General features: G+C 45.5%; 1 long non-coding RNA gene across 1 annotated transcript; it reads left to right on the forward strand.

Moving 5' to 3' along the window:
• The first annotated feature begins 5,167 nt into the window (after positions 1 to 5,167).
• Positions 5,168 to 13,651, forward strand: LOC121402293. Its single transcript, XR_005966725.1, has 2 exons — positions 5,168 to 6,423; positions 10,351 to 13,651. It is a non-coding gene; the product is annotated as an uncharacterized LOC121402293 (long non-coding RNA).
• Positions 13,652 to 14,000: the final 349 nt, after the last annotated feature.

The raw sequence follows: 14,000 nt of genomic DNA on the forward strand, positions 1-14,000 counted from the left end.
CCTCCTGTTATTCCTACACATAATAATATCCCTCCTGTTATTCCTACACACAGTCCTATCCCTCCTGTTATTCCTACACACAATAATATCCCTCCTGTTATTCCTACACACAGTAATATCCCTCCTGTTATTCCTACACACAGTCCTATCCCTCCTGTTATTCCTACACACAATAATATCCCTCCTGTTATTCCTACACACAGTAATATCCCTCCTGTTATTCCTACACACAGTAATATCCCTCCTGTTATTCCTACACACAATAATATCCCTCCTGTTATTCCTACACACAGTAATATCCCTCCTGTTATTCCTACACACAGTAATATCCCTCCTGTTATCCCTACACACAGTAATATCCCTCCTGTTATTCCTACACACAATAATATTCCTCCTGTTATTCCTACACACAGTAATATCCCTCCTGTTATTCCTACACACAATAATATCCCTCCTGTTATTCCTACACACAGTAATTTCCCTCCTGTTATTCCTACACACAATAATATCCCTCCTGTTATTCCTACACACAATAATATCCCTCCTGTTATTCCTACACACAATAATATCCCTCCTGTTATTCCTACAACACAGTAATATCCTCCTGTTATTCCTACACCACAGTCCTATCCCTCCTGTTATTCCTACACACAGTAATATCCCTCCTGTTATTCCTACACACAGTAATATCCCTCCTGTTATTCCTACACACAGTAATATCCCTCCTGTCATTCCTACACACAGTCCTATCCCTCCTGTTATTCCTACACATATAATATCCCTCCTGTTAATTCCTACACCACAGTCCTATCCCTCCTGTTATTCCTACACACAATAATATCCCTCCTGTTATTCCTACACACAGTAATATCCCTCCTGTTATTCCTACACATAATAATATCCCTCCTGTTATTCCTACACACAGTCCTATCCCTCCTGTTATTCCTACACACAGTAATATCCCTCCTGTTATTCCTACACACAGTCCTATCCCTCCTGTTATTCCTACACACAATAATATCCCTCCTGTTATTCCTACACACAATAATATCCCTCCTGTTATTCCTACACACAGTAATATCCCTCCTGTTATTCCTACACACAGTAATATCCCTCCTGTTATTCCTACACACAGTAATATCCCTCCTGTTATTCCTACACACAATAATATTTCCTCCTGTTATTCCTACATCACAGTAATATCCCTCCTGTTATTCCTACACAAACAATAATATTCCCTCCTGTTTATTCCTACACACAGTAATATCCCTCCTGTTATTCTACACACAGTAATATCCCTCCTGTTATTCCTACACACAGTAATATCCCTCCTGTTATTCCTACACACAATAATATTCCTCCTGTTATTCCTACACACAGTAATATCCCTCCTGTTATTCCTACACACAATAATATCCCTTCCGTTTATTCCTACACACAGTAATATCCCTCCTGTTATTCCTACACACAATAATTATCCTCCTGTTATTTCCTACACACAATAATATTCCCTCCTGTTATTTCCTACACACAATAATATCCCTCCTGTTATTCCTACACACAGTAATATCCCTCCTGTTATTCCTAACACAAAGATATCCCTCCTGTTATTTCCTACACACATATCCCTCCTGTACACACAGTATTCCTCCACACACAGTAATATCCCTCCTGTCATCCTGTCCTATTACCTACACATAATAATATCCCTCCTGTTATTCCTACACACAGTCCTATCTCTCCTGTTATTCCTACACCACAAATAATATCCCTCCTGTTATTCTACACACAGTAATATCCCTTCCCATACACACAGTAAATATCCCTCCTGTTATTCCTACACACAGTCCTATCCCTCCTGTTATTCCTACACACAATAATATCTCCTGTTATTCCTACACCAATAATATCCCTCCTGTTATTCCTACACACAGTAATATCCCTCCTGTTATTCCTACACACAGTAATATCCCTCCTGTTATTCCTACACACAGTAATATCCCTCCTGTTATTCCTACACACAATAATATTCCTCCTGTTATTCCTACACACAGTAATATCCCTCCTGTTATTCCTACACACAATAATATCCCTCCTGTTATTCCTACACACAGTAATATCCCTCCTGTTATTCCTACACACAATAATATCCCTCCTGTTATTCCTACACACAATAATATCCCTCCTGTTATTCCTACACACAATAATATCCCTCCTGTTATTCCTACACACAGTAATATCCCTCCTGTTATTCCTACACACAATAATATCCCTCCTGTTATTCCTACACACAGTCCTATCCCTCCTGTTATTCCTACACACAGTCCTATCCCTTCCTGTTATTCCTACACACGAGTAATATCCACTCCTGTTATTCCTACACACAATAATATCCCTCCTGTTATTCCTACACCACAGTAATATCCCTCCTGTTATTCCTACACACAATAATATCCCTCCTGTTATTCCTACACACAGTAATATCCCTCCTGTTATTCCTACAGCACAATAATATCCCTTCCTGTTATTCCTACACACAGTAATATCCCTCCTGTTATTCCTACACACAGTAATATCCCTCCTGTTATTCCTACACACAGTAATATCCCTCCTGTTATTCCTACACACAGTAATATCCCTCTGTTATTCCTACACACAGTATATCCCTCTGTTATTCCTACACACAGTCCTATCCTCCTGTTATTCCTACACACAGTAATATCCCTCCTGTTATTCCTACACACAATAATATCCCTCCTGTTATTCCTACACACAGTAATATCCCTCCTGTTATTCCTACACACAGTAATATCCCTCCTGTTATTCCTACACACAGTAATATCCCTCCTGTTATTCCTACACACAGTCCTATCCCTCCTGTTATTCCTACACACAGTAATATCCCTCCTGTTATTCCTACACACAGTAATATCCCTCCTGTTATTCCTACACAACAGTCCTATCCCTCCTGTTATTCTACACACAGTAATATCCCTTCCTGTTATTCCTACACACAGTAATATCCCCTCCTGTTGTTCCTACCACACAGTAATATTCCTCCTGTTATTCCACCACACAGTAATATCCCTCCTGTTCCTGTATTCCTGTTATTCTACACACAGTTATAGTATAATATTCCCTCCTGTTATTCCTACACACAGTAATATCCTCCTGTTATTCCTACACACAGTAAATATCCCTCCTGTTATTCCTACAACACAGTAATAGCCCTCCTGTTATTCCTACACACAGTAATATCCCTCCTGTTATTCCTACACCACATAATATCCTCCTGTTATTCCTACACACAGTAATATCCCTCCTGTTATTCCTACACACAGTAATATCCCTCCCTAACACACAGTTATATCCCTCCTGTTATTCCTACACACAGTAATTATCCCTCCTGTTATTCCTACACACACTAATTCCTGTTATCCCCTCCTGTTATTCCTACACACAGTAATATCCCTCCTGTTATTCCTACACACAGTAATATCCCTCCTGTTATTCCTACACACAGTAATATCCCTCCTGTTATTCCTACACACAGTCCTATCCCTCCCTCCCTCCTAATATCCAACCTTTTCCCATATCCCTTTCCAAATGGAGGATGGGAGCTGATGTCACAAGGGGGTGTGTCTGTTACATTTGAACTCAACTTTGGAGAGAGGTAAGTGATTATATTGGAGAAGTGGGTGAACTGAACAGCCAGAAATAGATACAAAGTTTCTGACTTAATTGGCTTTTGGCAGAGAGTCCAGAATACATGACAGCTGCATAGTAATTAGGGGGTGTGGCCACAAAAATAGGCATGTTCATAAAAATTCACAAAAGATTTTTGTCCCTCTTTGTATTTCCAAAATGTTGGGAGGTATGGATGTGGCAGTGCTTGGGTGGGTTAGGGAGTGGGCGGATCAGGTGGGGGAGTGGGCGGATCAGGGCAGGAAGTGGGTGGATCAGGAGGTGCGTGGATCAGAGGGAGGGGAGTGGGTGGATCAGGAGGTGGGGAGTGGGTGGATCAGGAGGTGGGGAGTGGGTGGATCAGAGGGAAGGGAGTGTGTGGACCAGGAGGTGGGGAGTGTGTGGATGAAAGGGAGGGGAGTGGGCAGATCAGGAGGTGGGGAGTGTGTGGATCAGAGGGAGGGGAGTGGGTGGACCAGAAGGTGGGGTGTGGGTGGATCAGAGGGAGGGGAGTGGGTGGACCAGGAGGTGGGGAGTGGGTGGATTGGGGGAGGGGAGTGGGTGGATTAGAGGGAGGGGAGTGGGTGGGATTAGAGGGAGGGGAGTGGGGTGGATCAGGAAGTGGGGGGATCAGAGGGAGGGGAGAGGGTGGATCAGGAGGTGGGGAGTGGGTGGGTCAGAGGGAGGGGAGTGGGTGGATGAGGAAGGTGGGGAGGGAGGGGAGTGGGTTGGATTGGGGGAGGGGAGTGGGCGGATCAGACAGAAGGGAGTGGGCGGATCAGAGGGAGGGGAGTGGGTGGATCAGGAAGTGGGGGGATCAGAGGGAGGGGAGAGGGTGGATCAGGAGGTGGGGAGTGGGTGGGTCAGAGGGAGGGGAGTGGGTGGATGAGGAGGTGGGGAGGGAGGGGAGTGGGTGGATCAGAGGGAGGGAGAGGGTGGATCAGGAGGTGGGGAGGGAGGGGAGTGGGTGGATCAGAGGGAGGGGAGAGGGTGGATCAGGAGGTGGGGAGTGGGTGGGTCAGAGGAGGGGAGTGGGTGGATGAGGAGGTGGGAGGGAGGGGAGTGGGTGGATCAGAGGGAGGGGAGAGGGTGATCAGGAGGTGGGGAGGGAGGGGAGTGGGTGGATCAGAGGGAGGGAGAAGGGTGGATCAGGAGGTGGGGAGTGGGTGGGTCAGAGGGAGGGGAGTGGGTGGATGAGGAGGTGGGGAGGAGGGGAGTGGTGGATCAGGAGGTGGGGGGAGGGGATGGTGGATCAGAGGGAGGGGAGAGGGTGGATCAGGAGGTGGGGAGGAGGGGAGTGGGTGGATCAGAGGGAGGGGAGAGGGTGGATAGGAGGTGGGGAGTGGGTGGGTCAGAGGGAGGGGAGTGGGTGGATGAGGAGGTGGGAGGGAGGCGGAGTGGGTGGGATCAGGAGGTGGGGAGGGAGGGAGTGGGTGGATCAGAGGGAGGGGAGTGGGTGGATTGGGGGAGAGACAGTGTTTGGGCCAGTGGAGCTGTTATGTAGAGACAAGAGGAAAGAGTAAAATGGGCCGGTCATTGTCTGTGAGTAAAGTTGCCACCTGGCCAGTAAAGATGATGTTGTTTTAGGGAATAAAGAGGAATATAAAGGAAAAGGTATAAATCTAGCTGTGGCGCATGAGCTGACGTGTTTGGGCCTAACTGTGCTACTAACACCTCATATTGTAACAATAAATATTAAAGGCAAACTGTGTGCTGCCCATTTTCTCCTTTTTCTTATAAACGGGGCCTTTTTGTGGAAGAGAACGTGTGTGTGGCAATGCGCGTGCGCAGGAGTCTGGCGCTAGGGAATTAAGCGAACATAATAATAGAATGACGTATGACCACTTCGCGCACGCGCACGCGTCACTGCCCGCAGTTTTACCAGTTGTTGTCGAGGCAAGAAAATACGCGGTCTGACTGGCAGAGAAAACCTATTGGCTGGATCGATCAGATCGCGACCTATTAGAGGTGTCAGCGAAGCCCGCTTAACGCCTATTGGCTGCCCTGTCTGAAGGCGGGCGGGGAAAGGCATGAATAAAAACGCGGGCAGCTTCGGGGTGAACAAATATGGCGGCTCCTATGTTATGGGGGTAGCTCGGTGCCGTGTCTGGAGCATTATCGGTGACAGTCGGGGCTTATGGAGCTCACGGTGAATACGGACTGCACTTTCCTTGTGTAGAACTCTTTCCTTCCTGCCTCCTCTCCCCACAATGCACCACTCCTGGCGCCCTGTGGCGTTGTGGGTATTCCAGACGCAGCCCAAGGATAGCGGCTGCGTGATACAGAGGCGCTTCTTTACCCCGCCCATTGTGAGGCACGTGTTGGGCGGGGCATAAAGCAGGGCTGTGCTAGTAGCAGTCACGTGACTCCTGTCAGCAGCTGTGTGTGCGTCTGGTGATATCCATGAATGGTCCCAGGGGCTGGGGGAGGGGCCAGTGGCCTCAGTGTAACCCAATAGCTTTTAGTCCCCGCCCCCTGTATGTGTCTGTCAGGGGCTGCTGGGAGTTGTAGTTCAGTCAGTGTATTTACAGGACATGTGTGTTTATTCCCTGTAACCCAGGGGTAGACATCTCCATCTTGTCGCAGATTCAGTCCTGTCAGTTAGTGAGTGTTCCTGAGTGCGACACTGCGGTGCCATTGATCCCCCAGTCAGTAAGTGCGAGGCCTGTATAGACGTCCCACGAGTGACCGACAAGACTGACTCATTATGGGCCTCAGTGACGTCACACAAGTCATCAGGTAAGAAACATTTAATAGGACTAACCCTACATACACTCACTTGTCTTTCTTCTTCTAACACTCACAATTACAAACGGTTACAACTTCTAAAACTTTATAACTGTGTGTTATGTATTGCGGCTCCACATTATTTCTCTTTAGTGGGCGAGGGGGCAAAATGGCTCTGTTGATAGTAAAGGTCGCTGACCCCTGCCCTAACCCTCCCCAGTTATAACTCAATTGTGTCGCCACCTGCTGGTGGCTCTGTCTTACTGCATGGACTATATTATATTATAGTGTGTGTGTATATCTCTATCTATCTATATCACACATACACACACACACACATACATATATATATATACTTTCCTGGAGTAGCCGCACCTCTGACGTTGGTTGATTGGAGGAGCTTGATCAATGTTGAAGGAATAAAGGATCCGCACTCTCCTTGTTGTTTCAAAGTGTAACAGCTTTTATTTCTACATTATAATCCTTGAGAAAAGTCCCCAGGAGGGACAGAAACGTCGGATTATAATGTAGAAATAAAAGCTGTTACACTTTGAAACAACAAGGAGAGTGCGGATCCTTTATTCCTTCAACATTGATCAAGCTCCTCCAATCAACCAACGTCAGAGGTGCGGCTACTCCAGGAAAGTATATATATATATATATATGTGTGTGTATATGTGTGATATAGATAGAGATATATACACACACACTATATAGTGAATAAAGTACCCCCTCTTGTAAAATATAAGGATATTATAAGTTACCGAGGAGTCACATGACCATATAAAAGTACGAGGCCGAAGGCCGAGTGTTTTTATACAGTTCATGGAACTCCGAGGTAACTTCTAATATCCTCATATTTTGCAACTGGGGGAACTTTATTTATTATAATACACAAGTTTCAGTGAGTCATGTGACAGAAATGACATCAGAACTCACCGTTTATAAGGATATAATTTACAGGATATTCATGGCTCTTGTGTATTATATATACACACACACACACACACACACACACAAGGAAGGGAAGGAATATTAGGTAAGAAAGAAGAAGTAGAGGTGGGAAGTGTAGGTATTTTTATTACTTAGACCTCGTTTATAAAAGCAAAACTCAGAGAAAAGGCTACTGAAATAAGTGAGGTTATTTATTAGACAAAGACAAACAAGACGAGTTGTGCCTAGGGAGTTGTCACAATCAGACCACAGTGTAGTACTTAAGTGTGACAGGAGAACTTCCCAAAGACTCTCCTCTTACAATAACCTTTTATTCCTTTTTACTGAGCATTTACCATAAGAGTAAAGGGTACACAGAAATATCATACATGATCAAAAGCCCTAATCCTATATTAGAGGCACGTGAGCTTATTATAGGAAATATTGTAATACCTGTTACATCATTTTATGTTTCCCTCATTCCAATATACACAAACCATAAACTCTATGTGTGCCAGTGTGAGACAGGATTGGGTGTAGGTCTGAAGTAACACTTGTGTATCTCACTGTTGTTTCACTTCTCTCTGCAGAGTCTTCACCTTTGCTCTTAATGTCATTGTATGATTATTACCTGAGACCCCTATCATCAGCCTTCCCTTCCCCCATATCTGCCTTAGGTCTGGCCTCTGTAACTACCAGGACGAGGGCTCTTGATCTTTCATTTATATTAATAGTCCTCAATACCTGCCATTACCCCTCATGGAATAGGGTGTTCTCATTATTCTATTGTCAATATCATTATTTTATTGTCAGTAGGGGTGGAAAGGAATATTTGGTAAGTTAGTAGGGATGGGAAGGAATATTTGGTAAGTTAGTAGGGGTGGAAAGCAATATTGGGTAAGTTAGTAGGGATGGGAAGGAATATTTGGTAAGTTAGTAGGGATGGGAAGGAATATTGGGTAAGTTAGTAGGGATGGGAAGGAATATTGGGTAAGTTAGTAGGGATGGGAAGGAATGTTGGGTAAGTTAGTAGGGATGGGAAGGAATGTTGGGTAAGTTAGTAGGGATGGGAAGGAATATTTGGTAAGTTAGTAGGGATGGGAAGGAATATTTGGTAAGTTAGTAGGGGTGGAAAGCAATATTGGGTAAGTTAGTAGGGATGGGAAGGAATATTGGGTAAGTTAGTAGGGATGGGAAGGAATATTGGGTAAGTTAGTAGGGATGGGAAGGAATATTGGGTAAGTTAGTAGGGATGGGAAGGAATGTTGGGTAAGTTAGTAGGGATGGGAAGGAATGTTGGGTAAGTTAGTAGGGATGGGAAGGAATATTTGGTAAGTTAGTAGGGATGGGAAGGAATATTTGGTAAGTTAGTAGGGATGGGAAGGAATATTTGGTAAGTTAGTAGGGGTGGAAAGCAATATTGGGTAAGTTAGTAGGGATGGGAAGGAATATTGGGTAAGTTAGTAGGGATGGGAAGGAATATTGGGTAAGTTAGTAGGGATGGGAAGGAATATTGGGTAAGTTAGTAGGGATGGGAAGGAATGTTGGGTAAGTTAGTAGGGATGGGAAGGAATGTTGGGTAAGTTAGTAGGGATGGGAAGGAATATTTGGTAAGTTAGTAGGGATGGGAAGGAATATTTGGTAAATTAGTAGGGATGGGAAGGAATATTGGGTAAGTTAGTAGGGATGGGAAGGAATATTGGGTAAGTTAGTAGGGATGGGAAGGAATATTGGGTAAGTTAGTAGGGATGGGAAGGAATATTGGGTAAGTTAGTAGGGGTGGGAAGGAATATTGGGTAAGTTAGTAGGGGTGGGAAGGAATATTGGGTAAGTTAGTAGGGGTGGGAAGGAATATTGGGTAAGTTAGTAGGGGTGGGAAGGAATATTGGGTAAGTTAGTAGGGATGGGAAGGAATATTGGGTAAGGAAGGGGAAGTAGGGGTGAGAAGCAATATCTGTAAGGAAGTAGGGGTGGGAAGTAATTTTCGGTAAGGAAGTGAGGATGGGAAGTATTAATGAATATTGTGCAGAATATTGGGAAGGAAGAGGAAGCAAGGAAAGATATGTGAGATATGGGGTTTCCTTCCTCTCACAGACATTGTGGGTTTGAGGCACAGAAGAGAATTATATGCCCATACCTCCCAACTGTCCCTTTTTCGGAGGGACAGTCCCTCTTTTGACAGCTCAACCCGCAGTCCCTCATTTGTACTGGAAAGTCCCTCTTTTCTCTGCACTGAACGGCCAGAAAAAGAAACAACGTTTCTCACTTAATTGGCTTTTAGCAGAGAGCCCAGAACAGCCAACAGGTGCAAATAAGATACTTTGTAACAATTTTGAGACACAAAAACACAGTTTAGATAAGGAGAAATATTTTCAAACTTTCATAACCTGCCAAATTTTGTAAAACAAACATGGTAATTAGGGGGTGTGGCCACAGAAAGGGGTGCGGTCAAAAATTGCTGCGCTACATGCGGGAAAAAAATTTTTGTCCCTCTTTTTACTTCCAAAATGTTGGGAGGTATGTTTGCCTGAGACTCACAACAAAGCCCATTTCCCCTTTATTCCCCTGTAAGTGGAGGGGGGGGGGGCTGACTGGTGTGGCCCTTAAGGTCAGTGTAGGTTCAGTAGAGCAGGAGAATGAGGACATGATAAATATGATTTAGATCAAGCAGAGAAAGGATTCATGTGGGATGCTGGGAGTTGTAGTACAGGAAGTGAATGTTGATACCAGAGGAAATGAAGTTTCAGTGTCATGTTCTTTATTTTCCCTGCCCCCAACTCTCACTTCTGCTACATTACCCTTTGTGCCCCTCCAGCAAATTCACCCTCTCCCTTCACCCAACTCTGCTTCTCCTCTCTCCTGCCCCCCCCATATACTAGCCCTTCCCCCACTCTGCTTCTTGCCATTGTCTCCTTATGGGACCCTCCTCATCCTCAGCTCTAGCCCCCACGTCTGTGCCAGGAAGGGGCAGAATCCTTGGGCAATGGTGTTGCTTCTCTTTTCCAGCCACTTCTTTCTCTTTGCTCTGGTGTCGGAGGTGCGTGGGGGCCAGCGGGGGTGCAATATCTGGAACACTGAGTGGAGGGAGAACAAGGACCCCCCAGACTTTTCCACCTACTTCCTTGGGGGCTGAAAGACAGTGGAGAGTTTCCCCAGGGTAGAAGGTTCTCCAGGTTACTCTGTGTCAGTGCTGAGACCTCTCCTGCAGGGGTCGGAGACCCCAGGGCCTATGTGATATGAGTGACCCTCCTGCACCTGTCAGAGAGGAGAACAGAGAAGAAGGGAGGGAGGAGACAGAGAGAAGAGGGGGTTCTCCAGCTCCCCAAGCTAAAGGCAAGAGAGGGGAATTGCAATTTCAGCTCTTAAAATTACTAGAAGGATTTTCCTCCTGAGAGCGCTGCTGCCTGGGGCAATTTTCTCAACTCACTTTATGGCTTTGTTACTACAACTTTTCAGCAGTCCTGAAGGGGGGGCAGTCTTTCCTATAAGAGCAGAGCCCCCATGAATGATATCAGATGCAACTGGCAATTACAGACTGCCCAAACTTAACAAAGGCTCCTACAATGTAACTCTGATATATATAACAGCAAAACTTCCCCTTTAATCTGATCCAGGAAATCAATGTAGGAATGGGCTCAACTTCTATTGTGCTGTCTCTTTCCTGCTGAAATAATCTCTCTCCAAAAAGTATGCTGACGTAATTACACCGCGTATGCATGAGACGCTTGTGGATGCAATAGAGCGCAAAACCCTTCCTAAATCCTGCCGGGAAGCGACTATTGTAGTTATCCCTAAGGAAGGGAAGGACCCCCTCTCCCCAGGGTCATATAGACCCATTTCTTTACTAAATGTGGATGCTAAGATCATGGCAAAGGTACTGGCCAATAGATTAAAACATGTGATTACAGAAATAATTCACCCTGATCAGTCAGGGTTCATGCCAGAGAGGTCCACTGACATTAACATCTGAAGGCTCTATACCAACATCTTGGCTGTGCATAGAGAGATAGGGAGTAGAGTGGTAGTCTCTCTGGATGCTGCAAAGGCCTTCGACTCTGTGGAGTGGGGGTACCTATGGGGGGTTATGCAGAGGTTTGGTTTAGGTGATCACTTTATTGACTGGGTACAACTTCTATATAAGAACCCTCAGGCACGGATCAGCGTCAACGGGGTGATGTCACGGGAATTCCGGCTGAGCCGGGGCACCCGCCAGGGATGCCCCCTCTCACCGTTATTATTTGCCCTGGCCATAGAGCCCTTGGCGATCCTAATACGCTCAGCCCATTCTGTCAGGGGAATGTATTTGGGGCAGGATGAGGAACGAATATCCCTATATGCGGATGATGTGCTGTTATACCTAAATGATCCTGGCCCCTCCCTTCAGGCAGTACTTGAAATCACTACAGAATTTGGTCGATTCTCAGGATTGTGCATTAACTGGGACAAGTTGAGTGTCTTCCCAGTAGATGAGGGTTTAGAGCCTTTGGATTACCCCCCCTCGCCATTGAAATGGGTTACTTCATTTCGATACTTAGGTATTATAATTGTAAAAGATAGCTCCAGATACAAAGACCTAAATCTAACCCCAATAACAGATAATATGTCACTTCAGCTTAAGCAATGGGAAAATTTACCTCTTACCCTATGGGGCAGAATCAACTTGCTAAAAATGGTCTTCCTACCCAAATATCTGTATATCCTACATAATTCCCCTGTATATATACCCAAATCTGTTTTCCAGCGTATAGAGCAAATCCAGTCCTCGTTTATATGGGGAAAGAAATCCCCCCGGTTCTCTAAACTTAAATTGAAAGCACCACTCAGTGCAGGGGGACTGGGCTTCCCGGACCTTTTCTGTTACTTCCTGGCCTCGCAGCTGTTTTATATAGCCTTAGGCTGGTGCCAGACCCACTCAACCCCAATCTTAAACTGCAAACTACTCTGGCTGGCTCGGTTGATTCCCTGAAATATATTGTGTACCGGAAGGTGTCCGACCTACCAGTGAAGCATCCGGTCCTTACTACCCCCCATAGAGCATGGACAATGGCCATGCGAACTCTTCGCCTTTCTAATCCGCTGCTTACCGAGGATCTCCCACTGTGGGGCAACTCACACTTGCCCCACTTTGGGCCACTCCTCACTTACATGAGATGGCCGGGAGCTGGGATTATGACGTTGGGGGATGCGGCGCCGGATGGGCTACTCCTCACTAGGGATCAAATGATCCAGGCACACCCGGGGGCACAGGTTAGTCATATGGGCTATTTGCAATTTCGACACGCCTTTGTGGCGCAATTTACATCTAATAGGTTGGAGTTGGCTTTACCTCCTGTGTTGGAAATGCTGAAGTCTCCATCTCAGAAAAAATTGATAACCAAATTGTATAGTACTTTGCTCTCTACCTTTCCCTCACCGTTTGCCAGGGCATACGCATTGTGGCAGACCGGAATTCCTGATCTCACACAGGAGGAATGGGACAAATCCACCTCTACAGCGTATCAATATCTCATTGCTACTAGGGACAGGTTGATTCAGTTTAAACTACTACATCAGCTCCACATTACACCATTGAGGCTGAGTCGTATGGGTGATGCGAGTAAGGCGTCCGGTCCCAAATGTCAACAGGGGGAGGTGGGATATCTTCATATGATATGGGACTGCCCTAAGGTGCATAGATTCTGTCCCATATACAGGACAAAACGACCTTCCCCAAAATAATGTCACCACAAGTATGTGTTCTTGCAGTGGTAGACGAGGTGACCCCCTTTAGAGCAAAGAGAGACCTCTGGCGTAGCCTACTGTATTATGCTAGGAAAGCGCTCCTTATGAAATGGATGGACCCAAAAGTGCCCTCCTTACAGTTTTGGTTGGACCTTATTAATAAAAATCTTCCACTGATTCAGATGACGTATTTTGCCAGAGGGTGCCCCGCCAAATTTGAGAAAACCTGGGAGAACTGGACGGAGGCCAATTCTTAGACTATTGGGCTTCTGTAGTGATACACGGGCTGGTGTCCAGAAATGAAACTTAGGTGCACCTGATATTACAATGTCTCTATGCATCTGTTACTTTGTGCTTCTTGAATATGCTATGCTTTATGTACTGAGGTGAGGTCTACTATTTTTTGCCATTACACTGTATTTTGTGGACTGTGTGGAATGTACCTGATACCCCCCTTTTTTTCTCCTGTACCCCCCCACCTTGAAAACAAAATAAACACTGTTAAAAAAAGAAATAATCTCTCTCTCTATATATTTATAAATGTATGTGTCAATATTACATCCAATTAAATGTTTATTCACCTGAAGCAGAGCCTGTGCCTCCTTATACATTATACATTGTACTCCGCTCATAGAAACATTGGGGTGTCACCCTGCTATAGTTCCAGGGGTACCCAGGGGTACAAATAAGCACTCACCCAAAATCTCCCCCTAAACTGACCTTCAAGACTGGTCCCTTAGCTCATAACAAGGTTACAGATATATAGAAACAGTTTGGGGGTGTCACCGCTTGCTATAGTTCCAGGGTACCCCGCAGGTCATAAAATAGATCAACTATCCACCCCAATCTCCCCCTATACTGACCTTCAGTACTGGGCCCCCTTAGCTCATAACAAGGTTACAGATATATAGAAACATTGGGGTGTCCCCTGCTAT

This window comes from Xenopus laevis, chromosome 3S (assembly GCF_017654675.1).
Source record: "Xenopus laevis strain J_2021 chromosome 3S, Xenopus_laevis_v10.1, whole genome shotgun sequence".
Classification (NCBI taxonomy): Eukaryota; Metazoa; Chordata; class Amphibia; order Anura; family Pipidae; genus Xenopus; species Xenopus laevis.